The 12618-nt window shown below is 42.5% G+C and overlaps 1 protein-coding gene across 4 annotated transcripts in view; it reads left to right on the top strand.

Moving 5' to 3' along the window:
• The window catches only part of rnf41l (ring finger protein 41, like), a 57843-nt gene that overhangs the window by 6597 nt on the left and 38628 nt on the right, over positions 1-12618 (top strand). The window contains exon 1 of one of the 4 annotated variants that reach the window (XM_072570224.1): positions 11380-11764. The exons of 2 other annotated variants lie outside the window; for them this stretch is intronic. The gene's annotated coding sequence lies outside the window, so the exon portion shown is untranslated. Of the gene's footprint in view, positions 1-11379; positions 11765-12150; positions 12168-12618 lie in introns of those variants that run through there. One more of the 4 variants, XM_072570226.1, reaches the window with a different exon arrangement.

Raw genomic sequence — 12618 nt, 5'->3', positions numbered from 1 at the left:
ATTTGCCAAAGGATATGCTTGCAATCTCATAAGTTAAATAAGAAATTAAGGAATTAAGATGGAATGATACTTTAGTAGGTTTGAGTGTCTCTATAAAGTATTTTGGTTGGAGAAGGTTTGATTGTGAAATGAACTTTGGCAGTCTTGTGAGAATATCTTTAATATTCTCACCAGTGACAGGGACCTGGGTTCGATTCTCACCTCAGGCGACTGTCTGTGTGGAGTTTGCACATTTTCCCTATGTCTGCATGGGTTTCCTCCAGGTGCTCCAATTTCTTCACACAATCCAAACATGTGCAAGTCAGGTGAATTAGCCATGCTAAATTTCCCATTGCATTAGGGGCATTAGTCAAGGGTAAATATAGGGTCTGGGTGGCTTACTCTTCAGAGGATCAGTGTGGACTTGTTGGGCCGAAAGGCCTGTTTCCATAATGTAGGGAATCTAATCTAATGACTGACCACAATGGTAAGCAAGTTGCAAAAAACAAATCCTATGATCCATGAAGTCAAGTTTCACTCTGAGATCTGACTTGTCCTGTATTACCATATGCCTATGCTTTTTTTAGATTGTACTTTTCAAACTTAGTGTTCCAAACTGCTTTGTAAGTACTGAAATAGTTTTGACATATAATCACAATCATAAATATAGAAACTATAGAATCAAATTTGTACATAGTAACATGCCAAAAATAAGTGTAATAATAATCAGATATCCTTTTCTAGTTATGGGATTAAAGTGGCAATATTACGAGCAAGATCTCCACTGCGCTTTCTTATAATGGTATGGGACTTTCATGTAAGTTGACAAGGTGGACCAGAGCCCTGGTTTACTACCTCATCCAAAAGATGGGACTCTGACACTCCTGTGTCAGCCAGATTTTATACTTAGGTCTCGAGCATCGGATGCTAAAGTGTGTCTCATAACCTTCTAATTCAAGAGGTGTGATTGTCAAGGCTGGCAGTGTCATATTTGTGTTTTCTGAGCCTGTTTTAGGTTTTACTAATTGTATGTCAATTGTGTTTAATTAAATGGGGTAGACAGCATTAATTGAGATTTCCCTTAAACAGATAACTGAAACTGTGATATCATTGAGACAGAAGGTGTATGCCTATAATATTTCACTTTGTGAGTAAACATTTGACTGACTAGAGATCGGCTCCAGTATTATTAAGACCATAAGACATGGGAGCAGAAACTATGCCAGTCAGCCCATTGAGTCTGCTCTGCCACTCAATCATGGCTGATAAGTTCTCAACACCATTGTCCTGCTTCTTCCCTGTAACTCTTGATCTCCTTGATACTCAAGAACCTATCTATCTCAGTCTTAAATACAGGTATACTCAATGACATGGCCTCCACAGCCTTCTGTGACAATGAATTCTATAGAATCACCACTCTCTGGCTGAAGAAGTTTCTCCTTATCTCCATTCTAAACGATCTTCTCTTTAAGATCTCTTCTCTATGCCCTTGGGTCTTAGTCTCTCCTACCAATGGAAGCATCTTCCCAACAACTACTCTGGTCCAGGCCATTCAGTATTCTGTATGTTTCAATTAGATCCCCCCTCTTCCTTCTAAACTCCATTGAATATAGACGTAAGTCCTCAAACATTTTCATATGTTAACCTTTTCATTCCTGGGACCTTTCTCACTAAGCTCCTCTGAACTAGCTCCAAGGCCAGGACATCTTTCCTGAAATATGGGGCCCAAAACTTCACAATACTCCAAATGTAGTCTGACCAGAGCATTGTAGAGCTTCAGAAGTACACCCCTGTTTTTATAATTAAAGTCCTCTCAAAATAAACGCCATCTACTGACTCAACCTGCAAGTTTATCTTGAGAGAATCCTGGACTAGAACTCCCAAGTCTATTTGCACTTCAGACTTCTGAATTTTCTCCCCATTTAGAAAACAGTCCCATGGCTCTACTCTTTCTAACAAAGTGCATGACCTCACACTTTCTCACATTGTACTTCTTTGCCCACTCTCTTAACCTGTCCAAATCCTTCTGCTGCCACCCACCTCCTCAATGCTACCTGTCCTTGTACCTATCTTTATATCATCTGCAAAATTAGCCAGAATGCCTTCAGTTTCTAAGTCGTTAATGTATAAAGTGAGAAGTTAAGTCCCAAGACTGAGCCTTGCGGAATACCATTTGTCACCGGCTGCCATCCTGAGAAGAACCCTTTTATCCCCACTTTCTGCATTCTGCCAGATAGCCAAGCTTCTATCCATGCGAGCACCTTGCCTCAAACATCATGGGCCCTCATCTTACTCAGTACACCTTGTCAAAGGCCTTCTTGAAATCCAGGTAGATAACATCCATTGGCTCTCCTTAGTCCAGCCTGCTTGTTACTTCCTCAAAGAATTCTAGCAGATTTGTCAGGCATGACCTCCCCTTGATGAAACCATGCTGACTTTGCCCTACTTTACCACACACTTCCAAGTACTCAAAAATCTCATCCTTCACAGTGGATTCCAGGATATTACCCACAATTGATGTTAGGCTAATCGGTCTGTAATTTTCCACTTTTGCCTTACTCCCTTTTTAAACAGCAATTTTCCAGTCCTCTGGGACCTTCCCTGATTCTATTGATTCCTGAAAGATCATCATTAACACTTCCACTATCTCTTCAGCTGTTTCCCTTAGAACTCTGGAGTGGAGCCATCTGGTCCAGGTGTTTGTCCACCTTCAGGCCATTCAGTTTTTCTAGTACCTTCTCCTTGGCGATGGCCACCACAGTGAGCTCTGACCCCTCACTGTCTTGAATTTTTGGGATATTACTCTTGTCTTCCACCATGAAGACTGATGCAAAGTAATTATTCAGTTCCTCAGCCATTTCCTTGTTCCCCACTACTATCTCTCTATTGTACTTTTCCAGTGATCCAATGTCCACTTTTGTCTCTCTTTTTCCCTTTTTATATTTAAAGAAACTCTTACAGTATTCCTTTATATTACTGGCTAGCTTAGCCTCACATTTAATCTTCTTCCTCCTTATTTCTTTTTTTGTTGCCCTCTGTTGGTCTTTGTAAGCTTCCCAATCCTCTGCTTTCCCACTGCCCTTTGCCACATTATATGCTTTTTCTTTTTCTTTTATGCTATCCCTGACTTCCCTAGTCAGTCATGTTGCCTCATCCTCCTTGTACCATGCTTCTTTTTCCTCAGGCTGAATCTCTGCTGTATCTCCTGAATTACTCCCAGAAACTCCTGCCATCACTGTTCCACTGTCTTTCCTGCTAGGCTCCTCTTCCAGTCAATTCTACCCAGCTCCTCCCTCATGCTTCTGCAGTTGCCTTTGTTCAGCTGTATTACTGTGACCTCTGATTCGATCTTCTCCCTCTCAAATTGCAGAGTAAATTCACTGCCTCCTAAGGGTTCCTTCACCTTAAGTACCCTTATCAAGTCTGCCTCATCGCATAACACGAAATCCAATATTGCCTGTTCCTTAGTGGGCTCCACCACAACCTGCTCCAAAAAAGTCATCTCGTAGACATTCCACAAATTCTTTTTCTTGCAATTCACTACCAACCTGATTTTCCCAGTCCACCTGCATATTGAAATCCCTCATGATCACTTTAACTTTGCCTTTACTACACATCTTTTCTATCTCCCAGTGTACCTTGCGCCTAGCTCCTGACTACTGTATGGAGAGGCCTGTACGTAACTCCAATTATGGGTTTTTCACCTTTGCAGTTCCTCGATCCCACCCACACAGATTCTACACCATCTGACCCTATTTCTTCATTAACTGACTTTATGGAATACAATAGTGTAGCAGAGAATGGTTGCCTGAAGATGAAATTTGGAAACTGGAAGTAAAAAACCATCAGAAGGAAGACTGCAATTCCAATAACTATTGTAAGAAATAGAAGAAAGAAATTGTAAATTTCAGAGTGTAGTTATCTTCCAATGTTTTTAAGAGCCTGAAAAGTATAAAACTATAATTTTTTAAGTGGCTATGTAGGTAAAGAGCATGTCCTCACTAGGAGGAAACATGATATATCCTTTGTTGTTATTTCTTCCTACATGACATAAAATCAGAAAGAAAACCTTTTGTGAGCTGGATGACCATGAATTACATTCCAAAAATGTGGATCTTCCGTTAAAGTTCTAGTATAAAACTCTCAAAAATGATAACCTAATAAATGCCTATGGCCACAATCAGACTTTGAAAACTGATTTATTCAATGTAGAAATACACAAGAACACAAGAATTAGGAGCAGGAGTACATTATTCAGTCAGAACATGGCTGATCTGATTGTGGCCTCAGCTCCACTTTCCTAGATGGTCTCCAAGCCATTTATGGCATAATTAAAAACCTATCTAATTCAACTTTGAATATGTTCAATTCGTTGCCTCCACTGCTAAGGAAGAGAACAAACATTTGCTCAGAGAAGAAAATCATCTTTATTTTAAACTTTAATGGGAGACCCCAATTTTAAAATATTAGATTAGATTAGATTAGATTACTTACAGTGTGGAAACAGGCCCTTCGGCCCAACAAGTCCACACCGCGCCCGCCGAAGCGTAACCCACCCATACCCCTACATCTACATCTACCCCTGACCTAACACTACGGGCAATTTAGCATGGCCAATTCACCTGACCTGCACATCTTTGGACTGTGGGAGGAAACCGGAAATATGTCTGCTCCCACAAGGGGAACTATCCTTCCTGTTAGAGTTCCCTCAAGATTCTTATGCATTTCACTTCTTATTCAAAACTTCAATTATTAAAAACCCAACCTGATCAGCCTTACATCATAAAATAATCCCATCAACCCAGGAAATGGTTCCACGAACCTTCTCTAAACTGCTTCTAATGTAATTATATGCCTTCTTAAAGAGATATTTATGCCACAACAGCAACATAATAGAAAAAGTAACTCCAAAGCAAAAAATTATTAAAGACATTATACAGGATCACTTATAAAAATTTCAAGGCAATCAGGCAGGTTCAATGTAGTTTTGTGAAAAGAAAGTCATGTTTAACCAATTTATTGGAGTCATTTGAAGAAATGTGAGGTGTTGCATTTTGGAAAGACAAATCAAAGCAGGACTTATACACTAAATGGTAAGAACCTGGGGAGTGTTGCTGAACAAAGAGACCTTAGACTGCAGTTTGTAGTTCCTTGATAGTGAGTCGCAGGTAGATAGGACAGTGAAGAAGTCATTTGGTATGCTTGCTTTGATTAGTCAGTGCATTGCGTATAGGAATAGGGAGATCATGTTGCGGCTGCTTAGGACATTGGTTAGGCCAGTTTTGGAATATTGCATGCAATTCTGATCTCTCTGCTATAGGAAGGATAGAGTACAGCACAGAAACAGACCCTTCAGTCCAACTCGTCCATGCCAACCAGATATCCTAAATTAATCCAGTCCCATCTGTCAGCACTAGGCCCATATCCCACTAAACCTTTGCTATTCATTTACCCATCTGGATGCCTTTTAAATGTTGGAATTGTACCAGCCTCCAATGCTTCCTCTGGCAGCTCATTCCACTCACACACCACTCTCTTGCTGAAAATGTTACCCCTTTGGTCCCTTTTAAATCGCTTCCCTCTTATCTTAAACCTATGTCCTCTAGTTCTGAACTCCCCGCACATCAGGGAAAAGACCTTGTCTGTTTACCCTCTCCATGCCCCTTATGATTTTATAAAGCTCCATAAGGTCACTCCTCAGCCTCCGACACTCCAAGGAAAATAGCCCCAGGCTATTCAGCCTCTACCTATAGCTCAAATCCTCCAAGTGAGACCAAGTACACACAATATTCCAAAAGTCGCCTAACCAATGTCCTGTACAGCCACAACATCACCTCCCAACTCCTGTACTCAGTGCTCTGACCAATAAAGGAAAGCATACCAAACGCCTTCTTCACTATCCCATCTAACTGCAATTCCACTTTCAAGCATGTTGTGAAACTTTAAAGGGTTCATAAACGATATACAAGGATGTTACCAGGGTTGGAGGGTTTAAGCTATAGGAAGAGGTTGAATAGGCTGGAGCTATTTAACCTGGAACGTTGGAGGCTGAGGGCTGACCTTATAGAAGTCTATAAAATCATGAGTGGCATGGATAGGATAAATAGACAAGGTAGTTTCTCTAGGGTTGGGGGAGTCCAAAACTAGAGGACATAGGTTTAAGGTAAGTGAGAAAAGATTTAATAGGGACCTAAGAGGCAAATTTTTCACGCAGACTGTAAGGAATAAGCTACCAGAGGAAGTGGTGAAGGCTGGTACAATTACAACATTTAAAAGGCATCTGGATGGGTTTATGAATAGGAAGAATTTACCATGGTTCTAGGAATTCTCGTGCGTGTCTTTGTTTGGCTTGACCTAGGATGGATGTGTTGTCCCAGTCGAAGCGTCCCAGTCCCATCCTACGACAAGCCAAATAAAAACACACACGAGAATTCCTAGAAGCATGGCATTCCAACCGGAACTCTATCAACAAACACATCGAGTTATACCCCATCTACGACCCCCTGAGAAAAGGAACAGGAAGTGACTTCACCACCGGAAATGACATCACCATAGAAAATGACATCACTAACCCAAAGAACCCCAAACATATAAATAGAAAGCAGGAATTATCAGCAGCGCTTCGCCTGAGGCCCACTGAAGTTGTTACCTAGTAGGGGGGCGAAACATCTAGAAATGAAACTTCCAGCTCAGCAAGCAAAACTACATCCAAAAGTCTATAGCTGTTGTTTATACTGGCTCCCAGAAGGCATTTTATAAAGCCTCACACAAGAGACTGTTAACTAAGATAGAAGCCCATAGATTTGAAGGTAAATTTGCAGATGACAGGAAGTAGGGATAATGGATAGGCACTCAAAATGGCAGGATGTGACCATTGGTATTTTACAAGGATCTGTATTAGGGCCTTAATCATTCACATTATTTATTAACAATTTGCATTATGTTATAGGATGTCATACATCCAAATTTTCTAATGAGATAGTTAGGCGGCACTGTAGGCATAAAATTACAAACAAATATAGAGTAGGCGAATGGGTAAAACTATAGCAGATGTAGTTCAATGTAAGCAAGTGTCACGTTATCTATTTTGGACTGAAAAGGGATAGATCAGGGTGCTTTCTAAATGGTACAAACTTAAATACAGTGGATGTCCAAATAGACTTGGGGATCAAGGTGCATAAATATTTAAAATACCACAAACAAGTGCAGAACATAATCAAGAAGGCTAATGGGTTACTGGCCTTTATATCTAGAGGACAGGATTATAAGGACATAGAAGTTAAGTTGCAAAATAAAATCCTGGTTAGACCCCATTTGGAGTACTGTGAGCAGAGCTGGGCACCATATCTTAGGAAGGATAAACTAACTTTAGAGGGAATAAAATGAATGGCAATTTTACCTGGAGTTCACAGGTTAGGTTATTTGGAGGAATTGTACAAATTCAGCTGGTTTTCTCTGGAATTTAGAAGATTGAAGGGGTTTGATCAAAGTCATAGAGTCATAGAGATGTACAGCATGGAAACAGACCCTTCGGTCCAACCTGTCCATGCCGACCAGATATCCCAACCCAATCTAGTCCCACCTGCCAGCACCCGGACCATATTCCTCCAAACCCTTCCTATTCATATACCCATCCAAATGCCTCTTAAGTATTGTACCAGCAATTGTACCAGACTCCACCACATCCTCTGGCAGCTCATTCCATACACGTATCACTCTCTGCATGAAAGAGTTGCCCCTTAGGTCTCTTTTATATCTTTCCCCTCTCACCCTAAACCTATGCCCTCTAGTTCTGGACTCCCGATGCCAGGGAAAAGACTCTGTCTATTTATCCTATCTTTGCCCCTCATAATTTTGTAAACCTCTATAAGGTCATCCCTCAGCCTCCGCGCTTCAGGGAAAACAGCCCCAGCCTGTTCAGCCTCTCCCTGTAGCTCTGATCCTCCAATCCTGGCAACATCTTTGTAAATCTTTTCTGAACCCTTTCAAGTTTCACAACATCTTTCCCATAGGAAGGAGACCAGAATTGCACTCAATATTCCAACAGTGGCCTAACCAATGTCCTGTACAACTGCTACATGACCTCCCAACTCCTGTACTCAATACTCTGACCAATAAAGGAAAGCATACCAAACGCCTTCTTCACTATCCTATCTACCTGCGACTCCACTTTCAAGGAGCTATGAACCTGCACTCCAAGGTCTCTTTGTTCAGCAACACTCCCTAGGACCTTACCATTAAGTGCATATGTCCTGCTAAGATTTGCTTTCCCAAAATGCAGCACCTCGCGTTTATCTGAATTAAACTCCATCTGCCACTTCTCAGCCCATTGGCCCATCTAGTCCAGATCCTGTTGTAATCTAAGGTAACCCTCTTGTCTGTCCATTACACCTCCAATTTTGGTGTCATCTGCAAACTTACTAACATTCAACATATTAACAGAAAAAGACAGGGTAGATAAAAATAAACTATGTCCATCAATTAGGGATTCTAGAACTAGGGTCATAGTCTAAACATTGGGTCAGACTGTTGAGGAGAGATGTTAGGAAGCACTTCTACACATAAAGGATGATAGAGGTTTGGAATTCTCTTGCACAAACTGCATTCAATACTAGGTCAGTTGTTAATTTTAAATCTTTTTAAATTTTAGGTAGATTAATTTTTAAGGAAAGGCATTTAAGGAGATGGGCCAAAGAGAGGTATATGGAATTAGACCACAGATCAGCCATGATCTCTTTGAATAGTGGAATAGGCTCGAGGGGTTAAATGGTCTATTCCTGTTCCAATGATCAGCATGTGCATATGTTCTCTTGCAGAATAAGTTTGACTCACTCATTACTCATTTTAAAGTATGTTAAATTTCAAATCCTTGTGCTCATATTTAACTCGTTTATGAGCCTGCCTTATTAGACTTATGTAACCCATCCATCCACCCTTTGGCTTTTTATGTAATTTCATTTTCTACTGTCCCTCCACTCTTTCTGAAGTTTGCAGATGCTTTACACCTAGTTTGGAGTTTCACCTATTTCATTTTTTTAAATAATCTGCTTGAAATAGCATGTCTTCAGTCAAGTCTTCTCTACCTCACTCTTTGGCCTACACTAACATGCTTATTGTCATTTTTTTTAAGGTGTTATATAAATTAATATATAAATTATATAAAGGTTTTCCATTTAGATCTTACTCTTACTCACTGAAAATCCCATGGGAGGCAGCAAAAGAAAGAAGTTAACCAGAATTCTGAAGTACTGCTCAGTGAATGTTCTGTGTGATTCAGGGAGAAAAAGATGTCTGAGATCTTATTAATTATGATTTGGAGATGCCGGTATTGGACTGGGGTGTACAAAGTTAAAAATCACACAGCGCCAGGTTTTGGTCTTATTAATTGGATTGGTAGATGCTGTAATATCGCTGCCCTGTACAGTTGTAAGGATTATTTTTGTTGAATGTAATTATTTCATATATCTATTTTATGAAATTTATGTTTAACTGCCAGGGGAAGTGGTGGAGGTTGGTACAATTGCAACATTTAAAAGGCATCTGCATGGGTATATAAATGGGAAGAGTTTAGAGGGATATGGGCCAAGAGCTGGCAAATGGGATTGGATTAGGTTGGGATATCTGTTCGGCATGGATTAGTTGGACCGAAGGGTCTGTTTCCGTGCTGCACATCTCTATGACTATAAATACAGGAAAAAGGGTGGCTCAGTGGTTAGCACTGCTGCCTCACAACTCCAGGAACCTGGATTCAATTCAACCCCAGAGGGATCATGTGGACTTTGCAAATGTTCCTGGTATCTGTGTGGATTTCCTCCCAGATGTGAAGGTGGATTGGCCATACTAAATTACCCATAGTGTCCAGAGTTGTGCAGGCGAGGTGGGATGCATCGGAAATGCTGGGTTATGAGGACAAGATACTGGATTAGTGGTGCTGGAAGAGCACAGCAGTTCAGGCAGCATCCAACGAGCAGCAAAATCGATGTTTCGGGCAAAAGCCCTTCATCAGGAATAAAGGCAGTGAGCCTGAAGCGTGGAGAGATAAGCTAGAGGAGGGTGGGGGTGGGGAGAGAGTAGCATAGAGTACAATGGGTGAGTGGGTGAGGAGATGAAGGTGATAGGTCAAGGAGGAGAGGGTGGAGTGGATAGGTGGAAAAGAAGATAGGCAGGTCGGACAAGTCCGGACAAGTCAAGGAGACAGTTACTGAGCTGGAAGTTTGAAACTAGGAATGAGGTGGGGGAAGGGGAAATGAGGAAGCTGTTGAAATCCACATTGATGCCCTGGGGTTGAAGTGTTCCGAGGCGGAAGATGAGGTGTTCTTCCTCCAGGCGTCTGGTGGTGAAGGAGTGGCGGTGAAGGAGGCCCAGGACCTCCATGTCCTCGGCAGAGTGGGAGGGGGAGTTGAAATGTTGGGCCACGGAGCGGTTTGGTTGATTGGTGCGGGTGTCTCGGAGATGTTCCCTAAAGCGCTCTGCTAGGAGGCGCCCAGTCTCCCCAATGCAGAGGAGACCACATCGGGAGCAACGGATACAATAAATGATATTAGTGGATGTGCAGGTGAAACTTTGATGGATGTGGAAGGCTCCTTTAGGGCCTTGGATAGAGGTGAGGGAGGAGGTGTGGGCACAGGTTTTACAGTTCCTGCGGTGGCAGGGGAAAGTGCCAGAATGGGAGGGTGGGTCGTAGGGGGGTGTAGACCTGACCAGGTAGTCACGGCGGGAACGGTCTTTGCAGAAGGCGGAAAGGGGTGGGGGGGGAAATATATCCCTGGTGGTGGGGTCTTTTTGGAGGTGGCGGAAATGTCGGCGGATGATTTGGTTGGTGCGAAGGTTTGTAGGGTGGAAGGTGAACACCAGGGGCGTTCTGTCCTTGTTACGGTTGGAGAGGTGGGGTCTGAGGGCGGAGGTGCAGGATGTGGACGAGATGTGTTGGAGGGTATCTTTAACCACGTGGGAAGGGAAATTGCGGTCTCTAAAGAAGGAGGCCATCTGGTGTGTTCTATGGTGGAACTGGTCCTCCTGGGAGCAGATACGGCGGAGGCGGAGGAATTGGGAATACGGGATGGCATTTTTGCAAGAGATAGGGTGGGAAGAGGTGTAATCCAGGTAGCTATGGGAGTCGGTGGGTTTGTAAAAAATGTCAGTGTCAAGTCGGTCGTCACTAATGGAGATGGAGAGGTCCAGGAAGGGGAGCGAGGTGTCAGAGATGGTCCAGGTAAATTTAAGGTCAGGGTGGAATGTGTTGGTGAAGTTGATAAATTGCTCAACCTCCTCGCGGGAGCACGAGGTGGCGCCAATGCAGTCATCAATGTAGCGGAGGAAGAGGTGGGGAGGGGTGCTGGTGTAATTACGGAAGATCAACTATGAGGGCAAGATGCTCTTTGGACGGTCAGTGTGGCCTCGGGTGGCCGAATGGCCTGTTTCCACACTGTCCGGATTCTAAGAAGAAATCATAAAGCCCACCTTGTTTCAAATACAAACCCAACTGTCAGGTGTGACATCTGCCTTCACTCACGTTTGTCTAACAGTCTCGAAATTAGGACTGTCTTTTTGTCAACTTTCCCTGAAACCGACCCCAGTCCAAACTAACATTTTCAATTTGTCGCTGATAAATAGAGAGTACATTTTAAAACGCCGAACGACAAATTATTTAGCGGCAGTCGCTGATTTCCGCTCTGGTTACCATTGGCAACGAGAGGCGTAAACTTCAGCCGGCGACTGGTTTACGACATTTTACGGTAACGGTTGCTAAGTGAAGTTGGAGAGGATTGAGCGGAGCGGGAGAGAGGTACTGATTTTATATGGATAGAATCGATATTGTTGTTTGATCAATTTATTAAAGCACAAATACCGATTAAATCTTTTGGATTGATATCACAGATGCCAGCGGGTCCAGTAAATTAAAGGTGGCTGTTTCCGCTCTGTACCACTCCCATCCCCACCTCCTCCTCCACCTCTCCCCAGTAACATTATTCCTTCTGTTTCTTTGCTGCTGCATGGGTTTATTTTCATTCCCGTTAAATTTACTTTTGACATTCGCCTCAGCCACCCCCATGTGATACCGAGTGAAGGCATTTCTCAGGAATTCCTCATTAATTACAGACTGGCTTCACGGTCCATCAAAAGGTGAAACGCCGAGGTTATCCTGGAAATCTGAAATAAAAGCAGAAATTGCTGCACGTAATCAACAGGTCAGACAGCATCGGTCCATGGAGGAAAACGGTTAACGTTTCATGTCCTTGACATCTTATTAGAGGAGGAGGAGGAGGAGAAGAAAGTTATAGGTGTGGCAGTGGCTACTTGTGTTTTTCCTTTAATGTATTGAGGCGCTTCATAGAGGCATTGCAAAATAAGGTATTGCACGAGTTATTTAAGGAACTGTTATGTCACCAAAAGCTTGGTCTTTAATTTCTTAAAGGAGGAAAGTGAAACAGAAAAGTGTAAGGTGGGTATTCAGATTAGGGGGCTTAAGTACCTGAAGTCACGACCACCGATTTAAAGTTCGGGTGTGCAAGTGACTAGGATTAGAGGAATGCACATATCTAAGGATTGTGGGGCATGAAGGAGATGGAGTTCCACAATTTTGATGCTGGGAAAATGAAGGAAAAGTGATATGTTTCCAAGCCAGGGTGATGTGTGGCT

This window comes from Chiloscyllium punctatum, chromosome 5, assembly GCF_047496795.1.
Source record: "Chiloscyllium punctatum isolate Juve2018m chromosome 5, sChiPun1.3, whole genome shotgun sequence".
Lineage (NCBI taxonomy): Eukaryota > Metazoa > Chordata > Chondrichthyes > Orectolobiformes > Hemiscylliidae > Chiloscyllium > Chiloscyllium punctatum.
This window is presented reverse-complemented; position numbering and strand designations above follow the sequence as displayed.